This window comes from Silene latifolia, chromosome X (genome assembly GCF_048544455.1).
Source record: "Silene latifolia isolate original U9 population chromosome X, ASM4854445v1, whole genome shotgun sequence".
Lineage (NCBI taxonomy): Eukaryota > Viridiplantae > Streptophyta > Magnoliopsida > Caryophyllales > Caryophyllaceae > Silene > Silene latifolia.
In genome coordinates this window covers 211,433,856-211,448,142 of record NC_133537.1, presented here as the reverse complement: position 1 = coordinate 211,448,142, position 14,287 = coordinate 211,433,856, and positions in this window count along the sequence as shown.

Sequence of the window (14,287 nt, the reverse complement as noted above, 5' to 3'; positions counted from 1 at the left end):
GTTTTTCATTTTCATTTCAATTCTTGAACTCAAATTTGAACAATTTTTGTGCCCATTCCCTTTTTTGATGACAAAATTGTGGTAGAACATGGATGATGGATGATTTCATGGTTTCAAGGGTCACCTTAGAATAAACGGTAGCCAAGGAGTTATCACACCACAAGGTACTCTTGACTAGGCCTTAATCCATAGGTCAAAGGATAATACCATGACACGTCCTAGAGTGTTTTACAAGTATTCTAAGAAGGAAAGTCTTAAAAAGAAAAAGCATCTACTAGGGCCTATATACACTTGTCAAGCAGCCCAAATAGACGGTTTCACAAAATTTTCCCTAAATGCAACTATTTGCCATGATGCAACTAACATGTATACATCCTAATGCATATGCTTCTACCAACTAATATGTCGAATAATCTAAATGTAATCCTAAATTCACATTGTTTATACCGCATCAATCAAAATAAAGCCACATAGTCATTTATATAAAGAGGAAAAAGGAGATTGGAAAGATCGTCATACCATGCGGTCTTCAATATCCTCACGTCTCGGATGTGGCGTAGTCAATCAATGTGAACAAGGATGAAAAAACACAACATATACAAAACAACATATACAAATCTACACTACAAAGGAAATGAACTTGTTTTTCGATTTTCAATTTTTCGATTTTTTGGATTTTTCGAAATTTTTGATTTTTTTTTTTTTTGATTTTGAATAAAGTCAAGTTAGAATTTCCCATTCCCACACTAGTATGGGCATTGTCCTCAATGGCCAATACGATAGGAAATTATGCAATGAATATGCATGATTTCTAAACTAAATGCAAACTATACTAACCTACACTACATGATGCATGTGTTTTTGTTATGGCAGAGAGCATAATTTAAATTAGCTCTCAATGCATATGCATGGACTTCCCAAAACCAAAATAGATATTATTTCTAATGTCATGAATTTCGGGGGAGTTTATGCACATGGAATGCAATGCATAAAACTAAAATTTGTCATTTTGGATTTTACAAGTTGGGAACAAAGATAAAGAACACCTTAATGAAGCCAACGTGTTAGTCCTCCAATGTTGTTAAGACTCCACAAAATAAATGATCAAGATAAAATAAAAACAAGAGGAATAGACAAGCCATAAGGGAGGTGTAAGAATGTAGGAGCCTCCAAAGGTTGGTAATCCTCACCTATTGTATCATCATCATCATCATCATCTCTTGAGGCATCATCGACCTCCATAGATGTGGAATCATGTCCACTCTCACTTTCACATGCTTGTTCTTCTTCACTTTCCTCTTCCTCTTCTTGAGCTTCTTCTTCTTGAACCTCTTCTTCTTCTTCTCCTTCTTGGTCACCACCCTCTTCAACAACCATCTCCTCTCCACCCGGTCTACTACCATTAGGAATGCTAGGAAAGAATACTTCCCTATCCGCCCAACTAGGCAAAGGACAAGACGGAACAAGAAGTCCTTGCCTTGCTAGATGTAGGAGAGGCGGATATTGGGCCTTGTAAGCATCCAGTCCATCATTGTAAGTTTTCTTGTGCATTTCCCTCATGAGTAGTGTTAAGTAATCATTTCCCACTTCGACATCCTTGGGTTTGAACTCGTGGTATTAAAATGGGTAAGGTGGGGTGATAATGGAGGAGGAGGGCTCGGCAATTTCGCCCCTTTGTTGTTGAATGATATACTCGGTCTCTTCGGAGAGTAGGAGAAGGTAGTTCGGTCGGTGAACATTCAATCGGCAAATTTTGGAAGGCAAGGTGAAGGATCTAGCTTCATTTGTTAACCACCCATATTTGTCGTCAAGAGTGTCGTGCTTGACCCACTTGAACTTGTGAATCATGGTGTCCATATCAACAAGATGGCCTCCTTTAACCGGCACATAAGTGTTATTTTTGTTGAAATCCCGGTTAAAATGCTTAGCCAAATGGTTAAATAGTCCTCCATTGACAATAAAGGCGTTGCCTTCTTTGCCACAATCGACATTAAGCCATCGTTCAACAAAAAGTCTTAGAGCATTGTATGGCTTGGTAAATTCCCTCCCAATGTTCAAGGCCGTCTCAAGAAGAAAACAATCGAGTTTGGTAAGATGATTTGTGCCATTTCTAGCTATCAAAGTATTCCCAATGACCTTATGCCATACTCTAATGCCCGGATGGTGGACTAAGAGAGCACGACAATCATGAAAGCGTACGAATTTCTTTCCGGAAATTGCCATCCAAAGAGGAGCGGGGTCATACATGATAGGAGTCTTTGTATATTTCGGGTTATCACTAAGGCCTAATATCATACCCAATTCGCCATAAGTTATGCGTCTATCAACATTTTCAAGACGAAACTCGATGTTGGTTCGAGTCTCCACCCTTGTGACTTTCAAAGAACTTAAAAACTCCAAGGTGAGGGAGGGGTATGTCAATTCTTTCATTGTAAACAATTTACCCAATCCCATGGACTCAAAGAAGGTTTTGGTTTGTTCAAGACACCCAATTTTGACAATGCATCTTCACAAATAAACTTACTAGGCATGATGGTTTTCTTAGCAAAGAGAATGAATTTCTCCCTATGAGAGTCGGAAGTGAAAGTTACCTCTGGATAATTGGATAATTGTTCAATGACCGGAGTTGTTATTGTTGTAGCTTCCGTAGGGGGGTCTTGTTGTTGAACCTCCAACCTTGCCTCATGGACTACCAATGCCTTTGACAATTGTTTTGCTCGAAGAGCTAGTTGCCTTTTCGAAAGTGTCTTCTTTGGGGGTGCCTTGTTACCTCCTTTAGTTCTTGCCATTCTCCTTTGCTTGATTACACCAATGAAAGGTTGAAATCTTCAATTTTTAGTGATACCCAAATTGATTTAGGATGAATGAATGTTGATTTGTATCCTAAAAATTAACTCAAAGGTTGAAGATTTTGGTGTTTGAATCACTTGTCGGGACGCTCGGATTCCACAATGTTTGGCTCAGGAAAAGACGCCACAGGACGAGCGTCTTGATTCTAAGACGAGCGGATTCTTTGGGGAGGGACGAGCGTCTTTCTGCGTGGACGCTCGGATTCCTTTACAGAGAAAATCCCAGATTTTTGCTATTGAAAAGACGAGCGTCTTTTGTGAAGGACGACCGTCCAAACTGAGACGAGCGGATTCTTAGCTGAGATGCTCGGATTCTTTTACATAACAGTTTTTTTGTATTCTGCAGCTCTACCAGACGAGCGTCTGGTGACTTTGGACGCTCGGGTTCTTCAGGATGAGCGGATTCTCCTTTTGGCCGCTCGGATTCCTCCTTCACCACACGGATTCAGGTCCATCCGTGGGTACTTCGTAACCCGTGTCATTTTCATTCTTCAATTCTCGTGTTCTTCATTGTAGGGGCACTACAAAGGCATGACTAGCCTAGGCAATTTCTATCCCTACACTAAGGTAAAGCACTACACATCAATAAAATCATAAGTCCCTCCCTCAATTCTCTCAAAATGATGAATATCTTGATCAAGGCACAAAAATATAAATCCAAAAATGACAAAAATGCAATGTAATAATTGAAATACAAGTTAGGAAGTTAGAATATTTACAAATGGTGGTTTAGGGAGGACTCCACAAAACTCTCATCCAATGTGAGATGTTAAGGGGGCATGTTCAAGGTGTAGTTGATGTTACTCAACACCTTGAAGAAGTAGTCGAAAGCTTGCTCATTATCATGATAAAGGTCCTCAATAGATTTTTGCACTTGTTGTTCTCCATGATGGTCTTGGTTCATAGCATTACCAATATAGGGATTGAATATCCCTTCGAACTCATCATCCCAAAGACCACAAACTTCGTCTACTTGATCATTAAAAATTTCTTGAGTTGATAGACAACTTTCCTTCTTTCTTGTCTTGGCCAATGAGGCCATCTTCTTCACTTATCATGGGTGAGCTTTTCAAGCTCTCATTGTTGCTATTTCCTTGCTCTTTTGATGGAGCATCATCCACTTTCTTTTTCCATTGAAATTCCAACTTCTTCCTATCATCCTTCCGGCTATAGTGATCAACCATAAAACATGGCTCATGCAGTCGGGGAGCCCTCATGGTCTTGTCAAGATTGAAAGTGATGATTTCATCTCCCACTTTAAGGGTGAGCTCTCCATGCTTCACATCAATCACCGCTCCCACGGTGTGCAAGTAAGGTCTTCCTAAGATAATAGGAATAGTGGAGTTTTCTTCCATGTCAACAATAACGAAATCCACCGGGATGAAAAATTTTCCAATTCTCACAGAACATCTTCCCATACCCCTAAAGGTGTCTTTGTTGATCTATCCGCCATTTGAAACGTGATGTTGGTGTTGGAATATGTGTCCTCCGACAACAATGCGATCACAACTGTCGATCATGATGATCACATGTTTAAATCTCATTTTAAGAATACACGTGGGAAGTAATATTTTACTATCAACTGGTCCACACATATCGGTAATGATTGGCTGACTAGAGTTTGACATTACTGTCGTGCGACAGTGGTGACCAGTTGATCCCCTTAGGGCATACCTAAAGGGTGACACTCTTAATTGTTTATTTAATTGATCCTATGTCGATACGAGTTAATTAAATTGCTTAAAATTGACGGACGATTTTGGAAGTAATATTTACGTGTCTTATTGTAATTTGATTATAATAAGATACGGTCTAAGTAATCGAATTGTTTTATTCCTTAGATGAAATTATTGTTTACGGAAACAATCGAAACAGAATGAATAAATTGTTATAAATACAGAATGTTGTAGTTTATAATTCGGAAACACTTTTTTCGGTACAAGTAATTATGAATTACTAGTTTATTTTAATAAGTGACATATTTTATTTTTAATTGTTAACAATACATTTTATATTTATAAGATGTCATGCAATAGGTCACATGTGACATATTGACAATATCACAAATAAAATGGACTCATCCATTTTATGTGTGTACCGAAATGGAGGGGGTCTTTTAGAGTTTTTATTGTGTTCTATAATAAGTGGAAAATACAATAATAATAACCTAGACCTAGCCTTGCATGCATAGCTTTATCTTGGGAAGAAAAGGAGAACATGCATTGGGCTTTCCCCCTCCCCCATGTCTGGTTTTTCTCATAAGAAAGAGCAAAAAGTTTTTGCTTAAGTTTTACTCTTACACTACAATATATGCTAGTGTAACATTCATTCAAAAATATCATCAAAACTTATAGAAATATAAGAGAGAAAATACTCCAATTCTCCCCTTCTCTTGGCCGAATAAACAAGAGAACAATAACACGTTTTGGGTCAATTTTTAGTAAAGATTATTATTATTCTAGATAAAGTAATATTAATCTATTAAGAGGTTATCTTGGGTATAAATCTTTGGGAGGGATTTTAAGCTTGAATCCTTGTTCATCCAATATTAGGAAGCTCAAGAACAAGTGAGTAGGAGAACTCACTTGTGCCCAAAATCCGAAACCATCATAGTAAAGATTGATGATTTCTTCTTTACATCTATTTATGTTTGCATGCATAAGATTTGTAATTATTTTATGACTAAATAATTTCTCACATATATGAATATGTAAATTAATAAGTTTAATGAATAACTAACAAGTGGTATCAGAGCCTTAGGTTGTTTGCATGCAAATCGGTTTATTGTTTTTCCGAGTTAATCTAATTAACAAACAAAACTTATAAATTTGTGTTTATTATGACATATCACGAAATTTATTTGCATGTTAAAGTTTCTGGTCCTAAAATGTATTTAGGATATTTTGGTTTATTTATGGATTTTATTGTTCATTTTATATAATAATGGCATTAAAATGTGATTTTTATGATAAAAATGTCATTTTTGGACTAAAAATAGCTAAACTTCGAATGTCACAGTGGTTTTTGGATATGTTTTCACATATTTTATATGCCGATGGCCTGTAAATTTTCATAATAAAATGAGTTGTTTTGCTCGAAATATGGATTTTTCAATTTAAAATCGTATTTAAATGGGAAAATAGGTTAATATGAGTTATATTTCGAATCTGGTCATGGAAATTTAGTATGTTGTCACATGCAATTTTACAATATGCGTGTAAAATATTTGGCTATAATGAAGTCTTGATGCATGATTTATAAATTTTTGATGAAAAATCACATAAATAGTGACTAGTGACTTTAATTAGTAAAAATGCTAAAACATACTTCATGACTAAGGAAAAACGTCACATGTTGCATTTTATCATATATTTCAGATCTAAAAGTGAAAAGTTGATAAAAATATTTTTTCTCATATTTTTATGGTGATAATTGTTAAAATCGATAAACCGCAACATTGTTTTTCTCGATAAATTTTCGAAATTTTTAACCTAAGTTTTGAACATTATGAGTGTCATGGTATTTTTCCAGAATGTTCATGAGTTTAAATTTCAAATTTTGAAATTATTTAAAATTTTATGATTTAATTTGAAGTTTATAGCAATTTTGTAATTTTTAGGTCCATTTATGAACAACATTAAGAAAACAAGTTTAATTATTGTCAAAATATTAGTGGAGACTAATTTTGAGTCCTAAGAAGGTTAGGGTAATTAACTTGTACATAAATATGATTTTATGTAATTATTGTGATTTTAAAAGGTTAAATCACGCAAATCCGTAAAAACCGATTAATATACGATATTGGCTCCTTAAAGGCAATTTAGCATAATATTTGGCATGTTCATACATATTACAATGCTGCATTTTATTTATGATTGTCATATTTTAATTTTATGTAATTTTTGAATTATGTAATTTTACTTAGTATGGCCTTAGTTTTAATTGATATTACCCGAAATGTATGGGAATATCGATTTGGTTGTAATTTATTGTGATCTCGTATCACCGTTTTGTAATTTAATAGATTTATTTTATTTTAATTACAAATGTATAATAGGAAATTATGTAATTTATTATGTAATTTATTTATTCCGGAGTTCCTTGAAGACGGTGCCACTCGAGAAGGCGATCCATCAAAGAATGTTGGTTTCCGAATTTGTAATAGTTTATTAGATTTACTATTCTAGGAAGGCCATACTAGGATTTTATTTATGCTTTGCATTTTATTTATATGTTGCATGCATCGCTAAATCGCCATAACATAAATTCCATTCATGGAGACTGCCTTGCCATAAATCATATCGGAACTTGGGTACTAGATACTGGTTGTGGTTCTCATTTGTGTAATCATGTGAAGGGGCTCCGAAACATCGAACCTCTCGTAAAGGGTGAGGTGGACCTGCGTGTCGGGAATGGAGCACGAGTGGCTGCCGTCTCGAGGGGAACATATGTGATCCAGCTTCCTAGCGGATTTGAGTTATTTTTATATAATCGCTATTATGTACCGATCTTTCTAAAAACATTATTTCAATTTCTGCACTTGACAAACTTGGTTTTTCATTTGTAATAGAGAATAATACTTGCATTTTCTCATTACACGATATGATTTATGGCAAGGCGGTCTCCATGAACGGAATTTATGTTTTAGATCGACCATAGAAATATTACACGTAATGAATAATAAGTTAAAGGTTGGTGACAAAGATCAAACGTATCTATGGCACTGCCGTATGAGACACATTAATGAGAAACGCGTAAAACAGCTCATAAAGAATGGAGCTATCTCGGCCTTTGATTTTCAATCATTTGGCACGTGTGAATCATGTCTCATTGGTAAGATGACTCGAATTTCCTTCAAAGGTGTTGGAATGCGCGCTGCTGACCTATTAGGACTCATACATACGGATGTGTGTGGACCTATGTCAATCACCGCACGAGAAGGCTATAGGTATTTCATCACTTTCACGGACGATTTGAGTAGATATGGCTATGTCTACTTAATGAAGCACAAAAGTGAGTCCTTTGAGAAATTCAAAGAATACGAGAATCGGGTATGTAACCCACCGGGTAGAAAGATTAAAACACCGCGCTCGCACCGTGGTGGCGAGTATCTTTCTCACGAGTTTGATCAACACCTCAAAGACTGTGGGATTGCCTTACAGTTAACTCCACCTGGAACACCTCAGTTGCATGGTGTGTCCGAACGGAGAAATCGAACACTACTTGATATGGTTCGATCCATGATGAGTCACACCGTGTTGCTCGACTCATTGCGGGGTTATTATGCTCGTCACCGCTGCTCTAATACTTAACCGAAGTCCGTCTAAAGCTGTTGACAAGACTCCATATGAACAATCGAAGGGAACGGTCCCTAACTTGTCCTTTATACGGGTTTGGGGCTGCGAGGCTTATGTCAAGTGGAGACACGAGGATAAGCTCAGCCCGCGATTGGTCAAGACATACTTTATAAGTTATCCTAAAGGAACGCTTGGTCATTACTTTTATTCGCCAACCGAACAACGTGTATTTGTTGCGGCTAGTGCGACATTCTTAGAGAAGGAATTTCTCGAGAATGCAAAGAGTGATAGAACCTTCGAACTGTCGGAGATTCCAGAACCAAATACCGAGCAACCATTGGAGGAACCAGTTCCTTCAATCCCGGCTACGGTTAATATTCCTTAGGAACCTAGGAGGTCGGGAAGAGTCTATATTCCTCCGGACAGATACATTGGTATGGTCGAGGAACATGACATAGATGACATTCTACTCTTAACAAGTAGTGAACCCGCAACCTATAAAGGTGCCATGACTAGTTCTGACTCAAAGCTATGGCTTGAGGCCATGCAATCCGAGATGGACTCCATGTATGAGAACAACGTATGGGATCTTGTTGACTTACCTGCTAAGGTTCGTCCCCTTCAATGCAAATGGCTTTACAAGATAAAGCATTCTGTGGAAGGTCAACAAGATATCTATAAAGCACGACTAGTTGCTAAAGGTTTCACCCAAGTGCCAGGTTTGCACTACGATGAAATTTTTGCACCCGTAGTCATGCTGTGTTCCATTCGGATTATCTTAGCGATTGCCGCTTTTCATGACTATGAAATTTGGCAGATGGATGTGAAAACCGCCTTCTTAAACGGTTTTTTGGAGGAAGAGTTGTACATGGTACAACCCGAAGGTTTCATCGATCCAGAACATCCTAAGAAAGTGTGCAAGCTTAAGCGTTCCATTTATGGACTTAAGTAAGCTTCTAGGAGTTGGAATCATCGTTTCGACCAAGTGATAAAGGAAAATGGATTTACTCGATCGGTCGAGGAACCATGTCTATATATCAAGTCGAGTGGGAGCAAGATTGTCTTCTTAATATTGTATGTCGATGACATACTCCTGATTGGGAATGACATACCTCTCTTAACTTCGGTAAAAGTATGGTTGAAGAACCATTTCCAGATGAAAGATCTGGGTGAGGCACAAAGAATTTTGGGCATCCGTATCTATCGAGATAGATCACGTCGGATATTATCTCTCAGTCAGGAGTCTTACATAGACAAGATCCTAAAGAGATTCAGCATGACTAACTCCAAAAAGAGGTTTCTTCCTATGGCTCCAGGGGTGCATTTGAGCAAGTCTCAGGCACCAGAGACACCGGAAGAGAAAGAGCGCATGACACGGATTCCTTATGCCTCGGCTATAGGATCAATCATGTATGCCATGATATGCACACGTCCGGACGTGGCATATGCATTGAGTATGACGAGTCGATTCCAACAGCATCCAGGTGAATCACATTGGATGGCTGTCAAGAACATTCTTAAGTACCTACGGAGGACTAAAGATTGGGCATTGACTTATGGAAGCGATCAAAAGCTATGCGCAACGATTCGGTTACGAGATGCTAGCTTCCAAACGGATCGAGATGACTCGAAATCTCGGTCTGGATTCGTTTTTACTCTTAATGGCGCTGCGATCACTGGAAGAGTTCCAAACAAAGTGTTACAAAGCAGATTCTACGATCGAGTCCGAGTACTATGCGCGTCACGAAGGCGCAAAGGAAGCGATATGGATGCGTCAATTCATACAAGGACTATCTGTAGTGCCTAGTTCGAATGACCCGATCACCATCTATTGCGACAATAGAGGTGCCATCTTCCAAGCTAAGGAGCCAAAGTCTAGCAACAAGTCTAGACATGTACAACGGAAAGCTCATCTAATCCGAGATTACGTGGAGCAAAAGGAAGTAGTGATAGAAAAGATTGCTACAGATGATAATATTGGAGATCCTCTCACTAAACCATTACGATAAGATAAGCATGAAGGGCATGTTAATTCCATGGGAATTAAACGTGTTCCTGAGTTGTAGTACTCTTTTATGGATTAGATTCATTTTCTTGTGTACTCTATACGACATCATCGTTTTGATATTTATATATTTTGTTTTTCATGTGGAATTGTACGACAATTTTGAACACCACAAAGTGAACTGAACAAACATTATATTTTTGGTCCTTAATTGCCCACATGAGCTGATAACTCTGGCAATTATTTTGTGACGTTGGTTGATGGTGGGTTCAACGAGCCATAAGTCAAACGGTTGACTGACCAATCACAGAGGCGAGTTATACGGATATCTCGTAGGACACAATTGTGACATCGACGTGGAGTCCTAAATGTTTTATAACATTCGGTGCCAGGTCGTGGATAGGACCTCCATGGTGATCCTAAGAGTCGATTCTTTTGACTATCGACTGTCTCTTGAGACTAAGGCAGATTTTGGGTGACTTTGGTTTCTTTCTCACGGTCATCCGTAACAGGGGGCCAAGTAGATTTTTTCTGGGTCATTTCATGTTGTGCTTAGATCGGCAGAGGTCGAGTTGAAGGAAATATTCAGCCTTTAGCAGGTACTCGATATTTCTCAGGGCCACTCGAGGAGTCAGAATCGAAATGCATGGCCATGCTCGAATACGAATTCGTTTTATCAGTTAAGTTACTCTCTAGTCGGGGAAACCACTCTTGATACAGATCGATTGTAAAATACGACCTTTGCGGATCCGGATCTGCAAATTGTTTTACATTGAGTGGGAGAAATTTTAAATGAATATGAGAATCGGTTATCGCACATACACTTGTACGGACAAGTGGGAGTTTGTTGGAGCCAGTGTCCTCCAGCTAGTGCGGATAACGTTATTGCACATACACTTGTACCGACAAGTGGGAGCTTGTTGGGGCTGGTGTCCTCTACAGTTAGTGCAATGACATATAAATCTCTAAAAGGATCAAAGGGTATACTTTTGTATTATTATCAGTTGGTCCACGTTTATCAATAACGGTTGGCTTGCTAGATAAGTTTGACGTTATTGTCATACAGATGGCGGTGATCAACTGGTCCCTAAAAGTCACACCTATAGGATACGTTTGAGAGATGTGACGGTATGAAAATACAGTCATGTTGATGCCTAATATGACTAAGCAGTTAGTCGGAGTTATTGACTAATAATTAGTCAAACGCGATGTTGAGATATTTTATTTAATACGGATTAAAAAATAATGGCTAAGGCGAATTAAGCAGTTAATTCGTAAATTAAATATAAACGATTATATTTGATTAATGTATATTGAATAAATTAATTATACAATATTGTCATTATCGGACATGTATTATTATATCGACTAATTCATGTTACTAGACGATATTTTAATAACCGATAACTGATGACGATTTATAATAAAATCGCGTCATATACATTTAGCATTTTCGAGTCGGACCACGAGTTAAAATAAAGAGGAAGTGAAAGCCCACTTCCCCATGAGGCTCTCGGTTTGGCCGAACCAAGGAGAACAAAAGGAGAGCTTTCTCTCCTTTTGTGACCTAATTCATTTTGAAAGAAAAATTAGGGTTTTGAGAGCATTTTTCCTCTGAAAATCCTAGATCTCACATCAAGAAAATTCACAAAAGCTCTCTCTATATTACAAGGCAATTAGAGAGCAATTCTAGCACAAGGGGCATAGTCTCAGACGATCTTGGGTGCAACGATTAGGAGGAAATCTACTTTGATTTCTGTTCTTAGGCCGCATCTCAAAGGACCCGAGGTTGATTCTTGTTCTTTATCGTTTCTCTATTGTTTTTCGTTTATGACCATAAATCGCATGTTAAATTTACGTTATAGTCCTAAATTTTAAGGGTTTTATTCGGATATTACCCCTCAAGGGTTGTATTCGGCTTTACCGATGCCTAAGTTAATATGAATTTGGATCTTGGAATCATTTATAATAGTTGGGTAGAGGTCACTATATAAATGCTCATATCTTGTTAAAATTATTTACAAGTATGATTAAAAATGACAAATGTTAATATTTTCTTTTCCTCCATACTTATAGTTCATTACAATGAATCCATCAAACGCTACTACACCAATAACTATTGAGTCTTGCCACAATGTTTTTGACGACGTTTGCTTCAACAATGATTTCGACATTACTAGAGAACTTTCTTCTGAGATAGGTTCGGATGGAAACATAAACGTCATCACTTCTTCTAAACCTCCTACTACTACAAGATCTCTTGTAAGCCGGTCTCAGGAAGAACGCCTCATAAAATCTATAGGATCTTTTTCTTTGGAAGAGAAAGATGCCAAAACTAGTGGCAGCTCAAGCAATCAAGTTCTTGCTTCTAAGGGCAAAAGGTTCAAGAAGAAGGAAAAGAAAGGGAAAAACTTCAAGCAAGTTGAAGATGAATGCCATTATTGCTATGGCATGGGACATTGGCTTAGGAATTGTCCCGTATATTTGCGAAATATAAGGGAAGGAATCATCCTTCCAAAAGGTAAAATTCCTAAGGAAATTTACGTTATTGATGTAAATTATACTTCCACTACGACATGGGTACTGGATACCAGTTGTGGTTCTCACCTTTGTAATCATTTACAGGGGTTAAGAGACGTGAAGAGGCTTAGCAAAGGAGATGTGGATCTACGCCTTGGAAATGGAGCTCGAGTAGCGGCCGAATCCATGGGAACTTATGTATTAGCTTTGCCTAATGGATTTGAGTTGTATTTACATAATTGTTTTTATGTGCCTACACTTTCTAAAAACATTATTTCAATCGCTATGTTGGAGATGGACGGTTTTTGTTTTGTCATTAAAAACAATCGTTGTACTATTTCAAGGAACGACTTGGTTATAGGCCAAGCTCCTTCCATTAATGGCATTTACATTTTAGAAACCTCGAATCCGACTAATGACATCTACAACATTCAATCAAAGAAACTCAAATCGAGTGATCCAAATGAATCTATCTTTCATTTGGCATTGTCGATTAGGTCACATAAACGAGAATCGGATCAAAAGAATAATTTCGACTAATGTGATTACACCATTTGATTATCAATCATATGGAACATGCGAATGGTGCCTTCTTGGCAAAATGACTCGTAATCCTTTTAGCGGTAAAGGAACTCGAGCAAGTGAACTATTGGGACTCATACATACCGATGTGTGTGGACCAATGAGCATCACCGCTCGAGGAAATTATGACTACTTCATAACCTTCACCGATGACTTGAGTAGTTATGGGTATATCTATTTAATGAAGCATAAGAGTGAAGCTTTTGAGAAATTCAAGGAATTTCAAAATGAAGTAGAGAACCAATTGAACAAAAAGATAAAAGCACTACGATCCGATCGTGGTGGAGAATATCATAGCCTTGAATTCGATTCACACTTGAAAGGTTGTGGTATTATATCACAACTTTCTCCACCCGAAACACCACAAATCAATGGTGTTGCCGAAAGGAGAAATCGAACCCTACTTGATATGGTTCGATCCATGATGAGTCAAACCGAGTTACCGAACTCGTTTTGGGGATTTGCGATTCAAACCGCAATAAGATCTTTGAACAATTGTCCCACAAAAGCCACCGAGAAAACACCATTTTAGATATGGAAAGGAAGAGTTCCTAATCTATCCTACATGAAAATTTGGGGATGTAATGCTTATGTCAAAACCAAAAATGACAATAAGCTAGCCCCACGATCTGAAAAATGCACCTTTGTAGGCTATTCTAACACCCGAGGTTATTACTTCTATAAACCTTAAGAGATCAAAGTGTTGATGTCTTGTGAGGCTGTCTTCTTAGAAAGAAAATTTATTTCTAAGAGACAGAGTGGGAGAAATTTTGAACTTGATGAAGTTCAAGAGCCACAAACCGAAGTAGAGACGCAAGAAGATGTTCCTTCGTCATCAAACGCGGTTGTCCCTCCTCCACGTAGAAGAACGGTCCGAGTTATTCGCCATCCCGATCCATATGTGGGACTTATCGAAGAAGATGGAACACTCGATGTGTTGGTTTTAGAAAGTGACGGGCCCGCCACCTACAAGGCCGTAATCTCTAGTCCAAATTCCTCCTTATGGCTTGAAGCCATGAAGTCCGAGATGGATT